This window comes from Lacerta agilis, chromosome 8, assembly GCF_009819535.1.
Source record: "Lacerta agilis isolate rLacAgi1 chromosome 8, rLacAgi1.pri, whole genome shotgun sequence".
Taxonomy (NCBI): domain Eukaryota; kingdom Metazoa; phylum Chordata; class Lepidosauria; order Squamata; family Lacertidae; genus Lacerta; species Lacerta agilis.
Genome location: NC_046319.1, coordinates 53,167,353 through 53,186,138, shown reverse-complemented (window position 1 = coordinate 53,186,138; position 18,786 = coordinate 53,167,353).

The window sequence follows — 18,786 nt, the reverse complement described above, 5'->3', positions numbered from 1 at the left end:
AAACCGCTGCCATTTGGAATAGACCAGTCTTTGCCAACCTGGTGCCCTCCAGAGGTTCCAGACTACAACTTCTAGCAGCTCCAACTTGCATGGCTGATGGCCAAACCAGGGCAGTGTACAAGTGAAAGTGTGGATGAGCCCTAAGATTGATGTCTTAACAGGCAAGTCCCAAGATCAGTAATGATGTGTAATATCACCAACTGAGCTTGCTCACAACATGCTCTCCATGGATTCCCCCTGTGCCACACATTTCCATGGTCTTTCACTCTCAAAATCCAACAGGGGGGATGGAGCACCTGTTTAGGACCAGCTAAGATGCCCCACAGGATTCTGGTCTTGTATTGCCATCTGACAATGATCCTTCCTGTATGGCTAGAGGAATCCTCCCCTGAGTTTGGCTTGTTTGTTGTGTACATTAATAGCTAGGAACAGTGCAGGACTTGATCTTCATTTATTTCATTTTTATTTCTATGAGTAGAAAGTGGAAAAGGTGGCTGTGCTTTGAAGGAAGGGGGGGATTGCTCCCCATCCTCTTTTGGCCAGGGGGCGGTGGGCGGGCAGGTGGTTGAGGCTGGCAGAATGACACTTTTTCCTAGAGCAAGAAGGAACAGCTGAGTTCCAGCAGGGTCCCTGGGGAAAGCTTGCCTCCCTTTCCTTAGGCTCTTCCCCAAATGGAAAATGCACTTTGTCCTCTGCATTTTAAGTTCTGGAAACCAAACCTTGAATTTCAAGAATTTGACAGCTGAGCTGTGTGTTTTCAGATGCTGACTTAAAACTTAAGAGTGTGAGAGTGTTCGCTCTCCCCCACCCTCCCAATTGGTTTTCAGTTCTAACATGATCCTGTTGGCTGCTCAGGTCAGCACACAAAATAGTTAGCTCATCATAAACAGCTGTGCATCCAGCACAAAAAAGCACTGGCTAGGCTCTGGCTGATGTTTCAGTAGCAGAGGATGCACATGCAAGGAGACAAAGGCTATGTACACATTAGAACAGAGGTTCCCAAACTTTTTTGGGCCACTCTTGGTTCTATAAATTCAACACTAGTGCCCCCTACCCTACCTTAAAAATAATTATCAGAATAGCTATTTGCACAATCCACTAAGGAAGAAACACAATAAAATTCAAAACAGTAACAATTAATTAATAGAGCTGGAAAGAACCATGAGGGTCATCAAGTCCAACCCCTTGCAATATACAATACCTTTATTGGCATAGATAAAACAATAGGCATAAAAACCACCAGTATATACTGTATTAAAATTCTAGAGCATACAATATATAAGAAGAAAAAGGGAATCCCCACTATTGTACAGGCCAGAGCTCCCTAGATTTAACTTCAAAAATCCTGGTCATAAATTGTGCCATAACTCTAGTCACTTCTGCAGAATCATCCCTCAACAAAAAACTGGGCTACAAGTTGTTTATTATAGGGGGCCCTAGGCCATATAAAGGACATCGTGAGATCTTCACGAAAGATATTAAAAAGAGGACAATCCAGAACCATATGGACCATAGAGTCAGGTACATTCTGACCACAAGTGCAAAGTCTGTTCTGGAAGGGAATACCTCTAAACCTTCCAGATAGCACTGCGGATGGAAAGGCATTCAAACGCGCCAGCATAAACACTCCACAGTGTAATGGAGTGACCAGATCATAAAGGTAGTTAGGCATTATTCCATGATGGGACCAACCCCTTGCAATGCAGGAATCTTTTGCCCAGCATGAGATTCAAACCCACACCCTTGCGATGCTGTACCAACTGAACTATCCAGGCAAAAACATGGTCTCAACTAAAAATATTTTTTTCACTAATTTTTAAAGCATTTTTTAAAGAACCCAAATCAACAGAAGCATTATTGAATTAGCGAACCTACAGGTGCAAATAGAAGCAAAGCTATTTCAGCTGGAGCCATATGACTCAAATTGTTGCATTAAAACAGCAAAGGAAGGTTGAGAACAGAAGTTTCTGTCTTGCTGGTGTGTTCTCACCAGCAAGGCAGGAAAGCTACTGGATGAGGCACTACAAGAGTGTCACAGCCCCTTTGATCGAGGCATCCTTTCTTCATGCATGGATGCCTGGGAAAGTGTCTAAGTACTCATAAAGACATCCAATTCTCTTTAGCAAGGATGGCCAAATCATTTGCATATTCCTTTTTATTTTCTTCCTTCCACTAAGGGTCTCAGGGCTTCATTTGCTGTTCTCTTCCATGGATCCACCCCACCTGCCTTTCACCCTCCCAACAACTCCATGAGGTAGGACAGGTTGTGGAATGATGATAGATTCAAGATTGCCCAGTTAGGGTCATGGCTTCATGGGGGATTGTTGTATGAGAGTCTTTCCCAAAACTTGTTAAATTATGCCTGTATTGGGTAAGTCCAACTTTACAGAGGGAAAGCATTAAGATTGGTGCTGAGGGTAACATCATGTGGACTAGGCTGGCACATTAAATAAGCCCCTAGAGTTTTCCCTCCCACTCACCTTGAGATCACTGTATTTGGTTTGAAGGTGGGAAACTGAGGCAGTGTGGACTCGTCCAGGCTTACTTGGGCCCTTTTTTCTGATGTCCGTACTTAGCTCTTTATTACCTTCTTATCTCTCTCTCATTTTTTCTCCAATAGCCATGGCAAAGAAAAGAAATGGGGGTTGTTTTCCCGAAGGAGGATGCCTCATGCAGGAATGTGAGGGGAAGAACCATCTTCATCCTGTACAGATTCCCGTTTGCCAAAACAAGGAGTAAACAACATATTTTTTAAAAATAAATGCTTTTTTCGAGTGCATGCAGCTGGTTGCTCTTCACCTAAAGCTGATGATAATCTTCTGGTCTCAAGTCATTACAATATTTTCCAGAGCAAAAGGATGATCTAAGAAGGAGATTATCATTCAACAGGCGGCAGAAAACTTTAAAACACACACATACACACGAACACATGAGTGTCTTTGGGCAAATACCTATTATTTAGGGGGGGGAGAAAAAAGAGGCCTTCTTGCCAGTGGAATTGTCTACAAACACAGTCATTTCGAGGGGGTCAACAGCTCTTTCAGGCCTTTAACCCCAAATTACTGACACTCTTATGAAGGTGAACACTGGCCTTTTTTTCTGGCTGGGCCCAGCCGCATCTGAGCTGCACTGGCAATTAGCCTTTCCAGGAAGAGAGAGCTCTAATAGCTGTTTCTTCTAAGTGCCTCATCATGATGGCAAATTAACTGGCGTGTGAGAGAGCAGCATTAGCTCTAATAACATAGCTTTGATACATGCCCTGACCTTCCATCATGGGTGGGAGCGCAGGTCTCCAACCAGAGTTTGCTGCCGCTACAGCCCGGTCTCAAGGAGGCAATTGGGGACGCAAACAGGCCACGGATTCCCAGAGTCCTTTTCTGCATGGCTGAGAGCAACAACAACTTCACCCAGTCTGTGTTCATACTCACCAACATTTTTAACCTTTTGTGTTGCGAATCAACCCGAATCAACTTTTTTTTTGTAGATGGTATCTAGCAAAGCAGCATGACTCTATATGGTTGCTCCATGGGCAAGAAGGAAGGAGATCCTATTTCATAAATCAGCAGCACAGCTCCAAGCTATGGAAGGGCTGTTAGAGGCTCTGCTCCCGTAGTTCCTTATCTGTCATGGACTCCTACACACCCAGAGCATAGTAAAAACCTGAGAGATGACTCAGGGCAGAGGAGAGGTTGGCAATTTCTCAGGGACACAACGTACAGAACATTTCAAGCTTCATGGGTTAAAAAAAGGATATTGTTTTCCCCTGAAAGGTGATGGAGTAATGGGTCATAATTGTGCTTACTAGCCCATCTCCAGGAGGAAGGCCACTTCACTTTATATCAGCTGCAGCTCCCATTTATCAAGGGCAGTTCATGGGAAAGCAGCTTAGACTAATTCAGCAAGGAATAAATAGAGGGGTGGAATTGGGAATTGAACTGGCTGTCCTCTCAGTCATAGAACTGTAGAGTTGGAAGGGATGGGTGAAGATGGCCATCCAACCTCTGTTTAAAAAGAGTCCATCCATGTCCAAGGTATTTCTAGCTGGATTCCTAGTGCCTCTCTCACTGGCTGTTGAAGCCTTGGCCTCTTTCAAGAGCACACTGAGTGGCAAGGAGGATCTGCAGAATCAGCATTCTCCGATCCAAGTTTTTCAAGGGAAAATTGAAGCCATACTTCACCAGATCCAGTGCATTGATTCCGGCTACAAGAGCCCTTGTAAATAACCTCTTTGAGAGGAAGTATCAAGTGTTTTCTCCTCCAAGCCAGGCACAAGTTAAGAGAAGGTCGCCCCACCCCCCACCCCCAAGCTGTTCCAGACTGCAGGAGTAAGCATGTTACTTCTCCTTCATAGTTGCACTTAAGATGCTCATCAGAACAAAGGATGCTATGGCTGCATTTGCATCAATGCACCTCCTAAGCAACTTCAGGGTTTTCCCCCTTCTTCTCAAGCTGTTGTTTCACTGCTGTCCCCATGTAGTATAGAACATGCCTGCTGTCCTTTACTTCCTCCTCCCATAAAGATCCTGGCTCCTCATTCCCCATGTGCTTCCTTATTCAACCTTAATGCCCTTATATTGAGGCTCCTGTTTGGAGTTGGACACTGAATAATATCTTAGCCCTGAGTGAGCAGGATAGTCCTTTTAATCACTAGGACAACTAATGACATTAGAGTAACTCTTAGTTGCTGAATTGCTGGAAACATACGTATCTAAATGCACGTCTTTTTCATTCAGATCAAAAGTTCCTAACCCCATTCCTGTTTATAGGACCTAAGAGTATGAACTATTTAAAAATATTTTTTGATGAGATAAAATGTCCTAGTTCTGAAATTTGATACCTCTGCCACATCAGATACTTTTCTCTCTGCCCTGTATATTGTTCTGGGTTTGAGGGTCAGTCTGGATGATGCCCTGAGACCCTTCCAGTACTTGGGGTCCTGCACCCAGTGAGGATTAGAATTTAGCAGATGAGTTTGCTGAACTGGTCAAAGGAGCTTGTCTGTAAAACAATGACCTCAGCTGGACAACTGAGTGCCCTCATTGGCATCTCAAAAGAATGAGCTAGCTTGCCAGAGCTACAACTAAGTGCTGATGCCCTCAGGCTAATAGTGGGCCCCTTCACCCGGTTACTAGATAGGAGAACAATAGAGAGAGTGTGTGAGAACTAGCTGGAAAGAGGCTGGAAGCTGGAGACACAGAGACATGCTTGCTCTGTGCTGGATCCAAGACTGTGACTAATGGAGAAGCAAAATCTGTTGAGATGCTAATGGTATGAGCCCCTCCATCTTATGCTCAGGTTGTATATATGTGTAAATACACCATGTATTCTAAGGACACCACAGTCTCCACTGACCTTCATTCCAAAGAAACCAAACCTGGGGAAACACCTGGAACTCCTGGATTATTCCACTGCTCCAAGATTGGGGTGGCATGCAACAATATGCCTTAGAATAAAGATTCAAGATTTCCCTTTGCTCACCTCTCACTGTTAAAATGGTTGCGTTCTCCTGCTCCTCTCTGTTTTCAGGCAAAATGCTGCAATTCCAGCCGTGGTACTGGAGACGGAATGGCGCTTCCATCCAAGAGGGGAAATGTCGAATTGGCCAGCAAATTCCCCAGAGTGATTAGCTATGCTAAGAGGACATTTTGATGCATGGAAATTACCCAATTTTTGCACCTCTTTCCTACCCCGTTGCTGTAGGTGATACCTGTACATAATGTTTGCTTTTAAACGTATGTAAATTGCAACTTGGATACAGCTATGTTTGTAATTTGTAGGCTTAGATATAGTTATTTCTGAATTAGCCCACATAAATTTTGAAAAACATGCAGTTAGGTGGACACAAATTGGACCAGGTTTCCATTCTTAACACTGTGCTGAGCTAAACTTTAGTATTTCTCATTTACTACTATTACGAGCAATCATAATAATTGAATTTCTTGCCTACTCTTCAACGTGAAATCCCAGGGTGGGTTACAATAATTTAAAATAAAACATATAAAATATCTATTAAAATTTACAATCACAAAAACAGGGAAGATTCTAAGGCCATGGTATCAAAGGCTGTGGTACAGAGGTATTTCTTCACCATTCACCAAAAACTCTATCATGGAGTTGCCTGGTGCACCTCTGTGGGAAGCGGGTTTCACAGACCCACTGCAGAGAATGCCCTCTCCTGGGCTACCAGCAACTCCCCAAGCTTCTGAGGGTGACGAAACTACCAAGAGGACTCTTTCTGTTGCTCTAAATACCCCTGCTGGAGATGGGAAAAGGCTCACCCTTAAAACTGGATACCAAAACCAGAAATGGCAATGAACCCAATCTGACACCCTGAGGCCTTCCTTTCCATAGCATTAGTATGATGATGATTTATCATTTATGAAGGCACCTAAAAATTACTAAGCACCATGTACAGATTAAAACCAAGACAGCACTACTCAGAATAAATCACTGGCCAAAGAACTTTCGGAATCTGTGCCTTTTTGTGCATCCAGAAGGATGGGGCATCCAGGCTTCATGTAAAAGCCATCAAGCTGCTACTGCTGGTTGGGTGGAGCCCCTTCTAAGTCACAAGGCACTTTCTTGCTTTTGCTGCAATAACAGCAGACGAATGCCGCTCAAGACTGTTGGATGCCAACCACCACAATGCAGCTCTCTTTCTGGAAGCTGACTTCAGAACTGCCTCGCTGCTTTGCTCTGCTGGACAGCTGCCTCACCTTACTTGGAAGATTATGAAGCTAGCCCTAGTCAACCACCAGAGAAAATACAGCTCAAATTATTCCAAGTCATCCAAAGGGAGATCAACATCTCGTAAAAGAGAACAGTTGCCATGAATTACTCCTAGGCTGGACAGCCGTGCTGAGGACACAACATTTTACGCATATATATCGTTTGTTAAAATCCCAACATAACATTTCTGGGGAAAATTCCATTGATGGTGGAAAGTAATGTGCTGGAGGGGGGGGGTGGGAAAAAACCCCAAGGGTTTGAGAGAGGAGATGCCACTCTATAGGCTATTGAGACACAAATAGCAACAAAGGGAAGTTATTGTGTTGAAATTGCAGAATCATCTCATGCTGCTATAATAATTACATTAAAACAGGAGCTTTGAAAAGCTGCTCACCTTCAGATCACTGGCTGTTTGGTAGGGGGCCATGCTTTGTTTATTTAATCAATGGGGGTGCATGGCTAATGGTTCAGAAAAGTTTGGCTCCAGGCTTAGAGGCATTAATAACTCTTCCATTCAGATGATGGAATTGATCAGCAAGCCTAGCCTATTTGTGAACGATTATTGCAGAATTGCAGGAAGTAAAGTCAATGTATGAAACCAATCCCCACACCACACACACACACACACACACACACACACACACACACACCATGCAAAGAGACTTGCCTACAGACTATAAAGCAGAAGATTGGATGGGCAAGATAACAGATCATTCATAACTGTTGGTCAAAATTGCATTGTGGCTATTGAGCGTTTGAAAATGAACTATAAGTAGCGTTTGCTATTGATTTCACTTTTTGTTAGAAACAATAAAGCTGACACATAGAATGGAGGAGAACAGACTGGTATCGATCCTGCTCCCTTTTGAACAACTTCACTGCAAAATTTGAGTTCTGATTTTAATGTGGGATTTATTAAGGGTTTTTTTTTCCACACTCTTCTACAATGCACTCCTTGGGCACAGGTGGTAAGGATGCATCAAGGCTGGAATAAGACCTTCTGAAAAATGGCAGTTTTTGTAAAAGTTTGCTATGAGCAAAACAAACTGTGCTACACCCACCCTCTGAAGAAGATACAGCAGTGAAGATATTTTGAGAGATGACAAAGGTCTGGAGTGAGCTTCTCCCACCAAGGGCTAGCCAGAACACAGCAGTGTCATTGTCGTCATCATCATCACTTAGGCTGCACACACTTCACACTCCAGTGCACTCCCACTGCTGGTGTTTGAAGCCATGTACACAAGACATTAGCCATAATCCATATCCACCCTGTAGTATCTTGAGGAATAATGCTGTTTGATGTGATTTCCCACCTAAGAACATAAGAAGAGCCTACTGGATGAAGCCAATGGCCCCTCTAGTTCAGCATACAATTTGCACAGGTGCCAACCAGATGTCTGTGGAAAACCCACAAGCAGGATTTGAGCACAAGAGCCCTCTCCCCTCCTGCGGTTTCCAGCAACTGATATTCAGAAGCATTGCTCCTCCTGACTGTGGAGGCCGTCGTGGGCCATCAATAGCCCTCTCCTCCAGGACTGGTGCTAGGGCTTCTGGCGCCCTAGGCAAGACCAATCTTCAGGCGCCCCACCCCCTGCCAAAGCCTGCTTTAGCGGGAGGTGGGGGGGTGGAGAGGCAAGCAGCGGTTTCTCCGCTTTAGCGGAGAAGCCACTGCTTGCCTGTCCTGCCCCTGCCCCCCACCAAAGCCTGCTTTAGCGGGAGCCGGAGGCCGGGGCGACGCAACATCCTCTGGCGGGTGGCCAGGCGGCAGCCTCTGGGCTGCCGGGCAGCGGGTGCAGGTGGGCCAGCAGCGTCCCCTCCATTTTGGCGCTCTAGGCAGTTGCCTAGTTTGCCTAAATGGACGCACCAGCCCTGCTCTCCTCCATGAATTTGTCTAATCCTCTTTTAGGTCATCTAGGTTGGTGGCCATCACTGCCTCCTGTGGGAGTGAGTTCCATGGTTTAACAATACGCTGCATAAAGAAGTCCTTTCTGTTATCTTAAATCTTACAACATTCAGCTTTGTTGGATGTCAGTGTGTTCTAGCATTATGAGAAGGGGGGGGGGCTTTTCTCTATCCGCTTTTCCCATGTCATGCACCATTTTTTAAACTCATGCTTGCCTTGAAATCAACTTCTATTTGATCTGAAAACCTAAGCTGAGGTATGCACATTTGAGACAGCCATTGCACGAGTCCAGATGACAGCTTCACAAATCGGAGTTGGGAGTGGTAGGGGCGGGAACCAAGCAAGCAGTGCACATTGGATGAACACATCCCTGCCCCATCTCTGGTGTGTGCACATATGTGCAACTGTGACTTGCAATGCATCAGAAGAGAGAGAATCTCACTGCATTTTAAGCCACTGGCGTGTCCATAGTTCCGTAACACGGCACAGGTTTTGCCATTGCTCTTGGACTGCTTTTGTGACTTTTTCAGGCACGTGAAGATGCACTGGCTTGAGAGACCACATATGAGCTGCTGAGCACATAAGGATAGCTTTACTCCAAAACTGGATTTCTGCAGAGTTCAGCTTATAGCAAGCTGAATCTTTGCTTTACTATGGAGCAGAGCCAGCTGTGAACAGACGTGAGCCTTGCCACTATGAAAGACACACACCCAGAAATAGTTGAGAGAGATGCAGCAAATGTGGGCTGAGTCGTAAGCCACGCAGTGAGAGAATTGCAAAACAGTTTCACCCTGTGCTTAATTCTGCAGCACAGAATCGTGGAATCACAGAACTGAAGAGTTGGCAGGGACTCATAGGGTCATCTAGTCCAAGCTCCTGCTATGCAAGAATCACAGCCAAAGGGTCCCTGACAGATGGATCAAGGATCTCGCCCTGGATTCCTCACTATCTAACAAGGCTGTGTGAATCTGCTCATACTTTGCAAACAATTTTTCCCTCTGTCTCCTCACAATGTTGCAGTTTAAATCAGGTTAAGGATTTGATTTATCCAGAGACATCTGCTGTTCCGTGCACGTCCCATTTTGCATCAAGGCAAGCACCACTGTGCTAATAAGATGGCTATTACTTCCATTTGCCTTTGATTCATTCCGCACCCTTCCCTTCGAAACGTACCTATTTGCTTCCACCTCCCCCTCCACTCTTGGATAATAACAAATAGACAGTATTTCACCCATGAAGGGGACCCCATATGCTTATATGCCTTTCCCCCTCCCCTCCCACCTTACAAGAGGCCTCAAAGACCCATCAGTATTTCAGGCCTTCCTTACATGCAAAAAAGAAAGGTAATCACCCTTCACGGGTGAGGCGCTCAATGGGGAGTCGTGTCGCATTATTCTAAATTAAACCAATTCTCTTTCTATTTTTTAGTGCCTGCTGCTGAGGAGGGAGTTGAAAGGTGGGGAGAGTGACTGTGACCCAACCAGGGGGCCTGGCATTGGCTGCCTTCCAAGGCCAACAGAGGAGCCCTTGCCAGGAAGGAAGGAAGGAAGGAAGGAAGGAAGGAAGGAAGGAAGGAAGGAAGGAAGGAAGGGGCATGTGGAATGGACCTCATTCTTCTGACAGGTATATATCCATGTGGCAGCTTCCTTGGCAACATTCTCACAGCTGATTCTGTCATTTAGAAGGGTCCAAGGAACAGTCTGAATTGATTGATACAGAATCACAGAACCATATAATTGCAGAGTTGGAAGGGGACCCAAAAGTCGTTAGGTCCAACCCCCTGAGATGCAGGAATCACAGCTGAAGAATCTCCCAAAAACCTCCAATGAAAGGGAGTCAGCCACCTTCTAAGGTTGTCCATTCCACTGCTAAACAGCTCATACTGTCTGAAAGTTCTTCCTATAGGGTAGTTGGAATCTTCTTTCTTGCAGTTTGAATCCATTGGTTTGACCCCACCCTCAGGAGCAGCAGAAAACAAGCTTGCTCCATCTTCCATGTGACAGTTCTTCAGCTACCTGAAGATTGCAATCATATCACCCCCTCAGTCTTCACTTCTCCAGGCTAAACATACTCAACTCCCCCAGCCATTCCTTGGTTTCCAGACCCTTGATTATTTGGTCACTGTCCTCTGCACACCTTCCAACTTGTCAGTATCCTTCAACTGTGGTGCACAGAACTGAACACAGGACTCCAAATGGGGTCTGACCAAGGCAACATAAAGCAAATGGATGTGCATGTGGACCAAAAGGGGGATCATTTCTTTGAAAGCCACCCATATCAAAATCTCCCTGTCTACGAATATTTATAGGTCAAGGAGAAAGCAGGAGTAGAAGCTTCCCCCACAACATACTCAAAATATATAGGCAGGGATTCAGGGGAACGGGTCATGAACAGCATGAAGCATCTGGATACAGCTGTGGTTTTTAAACCAGGCTTAGGGTGTCTATTATGTTTTACTTGAACTTTGCAAACTCTCCTCCATTTTTGTTACAGCTGCCAAGAGAGATGATGCTTGAAAGACTTCTCAGCTGCAGCAATCTGTGACTGCTGTCCATCCCATAATCCATGCTGTGGCTCTGATCTCATATGGGAGCAAATTATGCACACAGACAGAGATATAGTTTTTGAAGTTTCCACAGCAGCTACTGAAAAGGCAAGCTGTTTTCCAGGGGGAAAAGATATTATTTAATGAAGTGACTAAAATGTCTAACTGGTACACAAAATTAAAAAGCAACTCAGACCCTGCCACAATCCAGGGAGAGAGGTAAGCAAGACACATCAGGAAAGAGGAAGACAAAGGAGAACTGAATCTGAAGAGTGGCTTGGCTTTTCGGTCTGGGATGGAGACCTCCAAGGAGCCTTGGCTCTTCAGCATTTCCCTCTATTATTATTTTCTGATGTTCTGGATGTTTGCCAGAAAGCAGTTATTGGCCCACGGTTTAAGAACCAGCATGGTTATAGAATCAAAGAATCATTGAATTGCAAAGTTGGAAGGGACCCCAACCATCAAGTAGTCCAACCCCCTGCAATGCAGGAACCACAGCTACAGAATCCCTGACAGATGGCCATTCAAGAGAGGCGAGATTGTAGCCATCATCAAATATCTGAAGGGCTGTCGCATGGAAGATATGGAAGATATTGGGACGATATGGGGTTGGGGGGCCAGCTCCCATCTCTTGCAGGGGTGCAATTAGTGTCAGCGCCTTCTGTCAAGAGTTTGGGTGTAATCTTCAACACCTCCCTTTCTATGTAGCGCAGCTACAACAAAGGCGACATTTTTCCATCTCCGCCGTGCTAAGCAGTTGGTCCCTTACCTCTCTCGCCCTGATCTCGCCACTGTGATCCATGCGATGGTCACCTCCAGGCTTGATTATTGTAACTCAGTCTACGTGGGATTGCCCTTGAAACTGACCCAGAAACTCCAGCGGATGCAGAATGCCATGGGGAGACTCCTTATGGGGTCTTCGCCGTGGGATCACATTCATCCAGTGCTATACCAGCTGCACTGGCTCCTGGTGGAGTACAGGATCAGGTTTAAGGTGCTGGTTTTAACCTTTAAAGCCCTATACAGCCTAGGACCCTCGTAACTACAGGACCGCCTCTCCTGGTATGCCCCACAGAGGACCTTACAGTCTGCAAATAATAACACCTTGGAGATCCCGGGCCTCAGAGGTATTAGGCTGGCCTCGGCCAGGGCCAGGGCCTTTTTGGCCTTGGCCCCAGCCTGGTGGAATGCTCTGCCACAAGAGATCAGGGCCCTGCAGGATTTGACATCTTTCCGCAGGACCTGCAAGACGGAGTTGTTCCACCAGGCCTTTGGTCAGAGCTCAGCCTGACTCCCCCCACTTTTTTTGGTATAAGAACTAATATGAAAGAGGCCTCCCAGCATTCTCACAGGCCCATATAAGATCAGCAAAAACAGTTGGGCCAATGAGCACTTACTGTTCCCAACGCTAACCCTGCGGAAAGCCATCTAATTAGACTTTAATTTGATTTTGACCTGTTTTTAGGAGGTAATTTAATTATTGTTTGATTTTATACTAATGTTCTATATCTGATGTAAGCTGCCCTGAGCCCGACTTCGGCCGGGGAGGGCAGGATATAAATAAAAGATTATTATTATCATTATTATTATTATTATTATTATTATTATTATTATTATTATTAGCTTGTTTTCTGATGCTCCACAGAGTAGGAGGTTGGATGGCTATCAGTCATGGATGCTATAGCTGACATCCTTGCATTGCAGGGGTTGGATTAGAAGACCGCTGGGGTCCCTTACAACTCTACAATTCTACAATGATTTTAATATGTTCATTATTTTTACTTTCATATTGTATTCTTATTCTAAATCCTTTCAGGACTTTTTGTTGTGGGATGCAATGCATGTAGTCACTAAACCTCACCTAACACCTGTATTCTGTGTCAGTACTTGATACTCACAAATATTCTTGCTCGCCTAACTGGTCTGTGCTTGAAGTGGGAGGGTAGCTTCCTGCTGTCTGTTGGGCTTCCCTCCTGGAACAAGTAGCCAAGGTTGAATTTGGGCCAAAAGCTAGCTATGCTGCTAATGAGAGGATCATGAGTCTCTGCTGGGCAGAGGGAGAAGGGTCAGCCTGTGTCTATCATCCTGACAGATTGGAGGACTTGCTGCCATCATCCTGGGACATCACACAGCGAGAAGACAAGAAACAGTAACAAGGGTGAAAGGTGTCCTGTTCCCTTCCATCACTGATGGCATGACTCACCCTCTCTGCTCCTTCCCATAAATAAAACGAAAACGTCCACCTTAATGCGAAGGACATCTGGCAGCAGTGTTGGCAATGGCTTTCATTCTCAGCGAAGGCAGGTGCTGGGGTGCCCTGAGCAAGGAGCAGTGGCAGATCTTGGGTTCTCAAATTTCAGCCATGCCCTGTGTGACACCAAAATCCAGCACTCCTCCAGCTCCTGCGCTTAGTTGCATAGTGGCAGGCCCCCGCCCCTCCCACACTCCCCTAAACCTGCCTCTGCAAGTAGAAGTCACTAAAGGAATCTCTAGGGGTCTCTTTTGTGGGAGAACTGGGCTGATCATAGAATTGTAGAGCTGGGTGGACCCAAAGTGTCATCTAGTCCAACTCCCTGCAATGGAGGAATCACAGTTAATGATGGTGAAGTTGGAGAGTGTGTGGAGGTAACTGGTCAAGAGAATACTCCAGACTTGGAATGGTGCTGATTGGGGACCTCTGCTGACCCAAAATATGCAACCCAACTGGATTACTGCAATGTGCTCTATGTAGGGCTTCCCTTGTATTTGATCTGGAGGCTGCTGTTAACGCAGAATGCTGCGACATGACTGCAGTGAGACCTTGGCAGCATGTAAGGCTTGTGCTCAAAGATTTGCAGTGGTTGCTGATTTGCTACTTTGTAAAGTTCAAGGCGTCGTTATTAGTATATAAAGCCCGTAACAATTTGGGACCAGCCAGCTGCAAGATCACCTTACCCTATATGTGGCCACTTGGTTGCTTCGATCGGCAGAACTGGTCCTGTTACAGGTGCCAGATAATACTCATTCCACATTTTAAAAAACTCAATATTTTAGTGTGACAGCCCCCACACTTTGGAACTCCCTGCCTGTTGATGCCAGGCTGGCACCTTCCCTATGCTCTTTTCAGTGCCTGCTAAAAACATTCATGTTTAGGCAAGCCTGCTCAGATGTTTAGAAAACTGATGTGAGTTTTACTCTTGCTTTTAATCTAGTGGCATTTTAATATTTCAGAAGTCCTCTTTTATTGGTATTTAATTCTACTTACTAATAATTTTGTGGTTTCATCTTTTTTGCAAACTGCTTTAATGTTCCCAGTTTCATTTTGTTTACAAAAAAGCAGTGTATAAATTTTATGAAAATAAATGAATAAATAAAACTCTCTCCCTCTCCTGCCCATTCTCCACCTCTCTCTCTCCCTCTCTCTCTCTCTCTCTCACACACACACACACACAAAAAGGGTGACATTTCCCAGGAAGTTCTTCTGTGCCAAGAGTACGGAAATGACACAGTGGAACCAAATGTGGGGGGTCATTGTGACTCCCATGGGCTAGACCTGTCTGCTTTGCATTGCTGTCACTCTGAGCAGCACCCAGAAAGAGTCTCATTTCTTCCTGCTGTGGATGCATCTGGTGGAGGGCTACAGGGTAATGCACCAAGAGTGGCAAAATGGAAGCCCCAAGCAAGTTTTTAATGCAGCTGGATGAAAAACATGTTCCAGGGCCCTTCATATTTGTGTCTCAGATCCCCTCTCCCCCCCACCCAATTGAATGAGCTGTGAATCATCTTCCGCTCAGCTTCTTTTGCCGTCCCTCCTCTCCCCACTCCTTCCTCGCCATTGTTTTCCTTTCAAGGGCTCAGCCACACTAAAGGGAGGATTGATGCTTTTTGTGTCAAATCCAAACAATATCTGTAGATTGTTGCAATGCTATTGACAGCTTAATTCCTCCTCTTGTGCCTCCCATACTTCATTTATGAAAAGTGCTGTAATTATCCCCCCAGCCTGTTGCTGGAGAGACCATCATGCACGCAACTGAAAAGGACTCCAAATGGGAGCACCTGATGGCACAGAAGAAAGACTTTCTGCTGTGCAGTATTTCTGGAGGTCTGAATCCTCCATTTGCTTTGGTTCGTGTGTGTGTGTGTGTGTAAGTGGAACTCTGAACCGATTTGAAACAGCCTTGGCTGCTCTCCTGCTTTCTCTTTCTGCCTACAACCAAGCAAATTGACAGAGCTGCCTCAATGCATTTTGATATGTCAGCTGGAAAATCGAAAAGTCGCCTCCCCATTGCATGAGGTTACAAACGGTATGTTGGTGCAGAGTCAGGCCCTTGTGGATCATAGGTTCTGGGTCAGCACATGCACAGAATGGGTGAGCCAAATAATTTCCATAATTACAGAGTCCACTTTATTACCCAAAGCTCATAGCATGCACCCAGATGTCTCAGCTCCCTTTTTGGGGGAGGGGGGGTATTACTAGCAACAGAGCCATTGTGGTGTAATGGCTAGAGTGTTGGACTATGACCTGGGAGAGCAGGGTTTGAATCCCCACTCGGTGATGAAGCTTACTGGGTGATCTGGGGCCAGTCACCATCTCTTAGTCTAACCTACCTCACAGGGTTGTTGCATTGATGAAATGGGGAGGAGTAGACCCATGTATACCACCTGGAGTTCCCTGGAAGAAAAAGGTGGTATATAAATATAACATAAATATAGCAGCAGCAGCAACAACAACAACAACATCTCCTTATGGATTTCATGGTGCCAGCTCTTCATCCTGGCTTAGTTGACCCACACAAGTAGTGCTGCCCTAGCAAGCAGCATATATTGGCTGGGCTGAGAGCTACAGCCATGACCCCAAATAACTACCTTTATGGTGACATTCCTTCACTTGATAGGAGAGCTACTGGTTCTTGGAGACAGGGCTTCTTCTCGCGTTTTAATATACTGTCAGAAGGCCTCTGCTGACATACAAAGGCAGATAATCAGAGATCTGTAAGAAGAAAGTGAAGTAGAAATTCTGGAGGGGAACAAGAAACCCACCATCAGTGAGACCAGTGTCATGTACAGGTGAAACTTAAAAAATTAGAATATTGTGGAAAAGTCCATTTATGTAAGCAATTGTTTTCATTAGCAACTGGAGTTTAATATATGAGATAGACTCATGACATGCGAAGTGAGGTATGTCAAGCCTTTATTTGTTATAATTGTTATGATTATGGCATACAGCTGATGAAAACCCCAAAGTTGAAATTGTTAATTTGGGGTTCTCATCAGCTGTACGCCATAATCATCACAATTATAACAAATAAAGGCTTGACATATCTCGCTTTGCATGTCATAAGTCTATCTCATATATTAGTTTCACCTTTTAAGTTGAATTACTGAAAGAAATGAACCTTTCCACAATATTCTAATTTTTCGAGTTTCACCTGTATATAAGGGTATGACCTGAGAACTAAAGGTCAAAACCAGTTTAAAGTAAAGATAAAGGACCCCTAACAGTTAAGTCCAGTCACGAACAACTCTGGGATTGCAGTACTCATCTCGCTTTACTGGCCGAGGGAGCCAGCATTTGTCCGCAGACAGTTTTTCCGGGTCATGTGGCTAACATGACTAAGCCACTTCTGGTGAAACCAGAGCAGCGCACGGAAACACAATTTACCTTCCCACCGGAGCAGTACCTATTTGTCTACTTGCACTTTGATGTGCTTTTAAACTGGGACCAAGCAATGGGAGCTCACCCCGTCACGGGGATTTTAACCACTGACCTTCCAATTGGCAAGCCCAAGGCTCAGTGGTTTAGACCACAGCACCACCCGGGTCCCACAAAAAAACCAGTTTAGGAGGAACCTAATGACTGAGTGGAACACAACTCCAGATAAGGTACAAGGAGGAGTCTGTATGAGGTGAGGTGACGTGTCTCAGGGTGGCAGGCTCCAGATAGCTGGGAGGGGTGGCATGCCCTGTGCTTGTTGGCTGATGCCTCCTTTCCCTCTGTGTGCCCACTGCCACACACCCACCAACCACTCATCTTCCGCCCATAGCTGCCTGGCTTGCTGCTGGTGCAGCACATCCACACATTGCTGAAAGGTGGCAGGCAGGTATGTGGGCAGTGGGAGGACACACAGTGGTGGGGATGTAGCAGAGGAAGAGGAGGTGGGTGTGGTGAGGTGCACAGTGGTGGGCATGCAGTGGAGCAGGAGGTGGTGGCAGAGGGGAGGCATTTTCTGTCCTGGGCAGGTCATCTAGGGGTTGAACATTCATGGTTTGCTCATCTGCTCATCTTCCAAGGTGATATAGGGTGTCAAATGCCAGCAATGCTTTTCTGTACCCTACTTACAATAAAGTGGTCAGTCTTTATGAAAAATGGACACAAATTGGACAATCAGAACTGGACAAATTGGACAATCAGAAACCCGACATACAGTACTAGGATTGTCTGTAACTAACCATCCTCTGTTGGCCATATTTGAACAAATAAACTCCAGAGGGAACCTCCAGCTTGAAACTTCTGAATGTTTTTTTTTCTCCAGGGAATCCAGCTCTATCACCTGTGACTTGAAATGAGATGATAGAATTGTATCGCACTGCATGTGCTAAATAGCTTCGTAATGCCAGGACATCTGTGTTGCTTATCACCAATGCTGCCTTGTTTGTTGTCACTGTAGCTATTTTGCTTTTGCATAATCACCACTGTCTATCCATTCAATTTCCTTCTTGCCTCACTCCTCTCCATTCCCCCATCATAGGCTAGTTCAGGATCACGTTTCAGGCATCTGACGAAGTGGACTCTGGTCCATGAAAACTTTTGTTGCAATAAATTTTTGCTGTCCCTCTTTAAGATGCCACAAGGCTCTTTGTAGTTTTTGTTGCCACAGTCTAATATGGCTACCCTTCCGGATATTATCTCAATAGGCTTCTGTCCAACATGGCAAACTGGAATCTGATGCAGCGAGCCTTTGATGTGATCCAGCAAGGCTTTTCTTGTGTTCTCCACTGTATTCAAACACACTATTGTGTTTCTGATGTGAATCTTTTTTACAGCCCTACCTGGAAATGCCAAGGCTTGAACCTGGGACCATCTATATGCCAAGCAAATGCTCTATTGCTGAACTACAGCCCATCCTCCAAACTGGCTCAATATTCTGAAAAGCTGCTCCAAACTGGCTCAATATTCTCTCCCCCAAATCCTTTTCTGACACTTCCCCCCACAAGCTGGCTTCAACCTTTGCTGTCCCCTGAAATGTCTCTCAGCAATAATCCTCTTGCTTTCAAATCTAAATCTGTCCAGTCATTCCTCATCCTCCTTGACCTCTCCAACACCTTTGGTACAGCTGATCTCCTCCCTGTCCCTCCCTTTCTTTTTCTCTCTCTGGAAAACGTCCAGAAACTTAAAAGTAATCCAAGCTTTCACCTGTTTTAATCCTGCCACCTCCCCAAGGCTGACACTTCCACAAGGTGAGGTGAAGTAATTTGCTTCAGGCAGAGGATCTGCCCCTTGATCCCACCACTGTGCTGCTATTGCCTCAGTGGACCACTGCCAGTCCAGTTGTAGCTTCACCCATGCCCTTGCCACTGTGTCGTGGCAGCAGTATGGGTGCAGCAGCAGGCAAGGGTCTAGTTTTGGCAG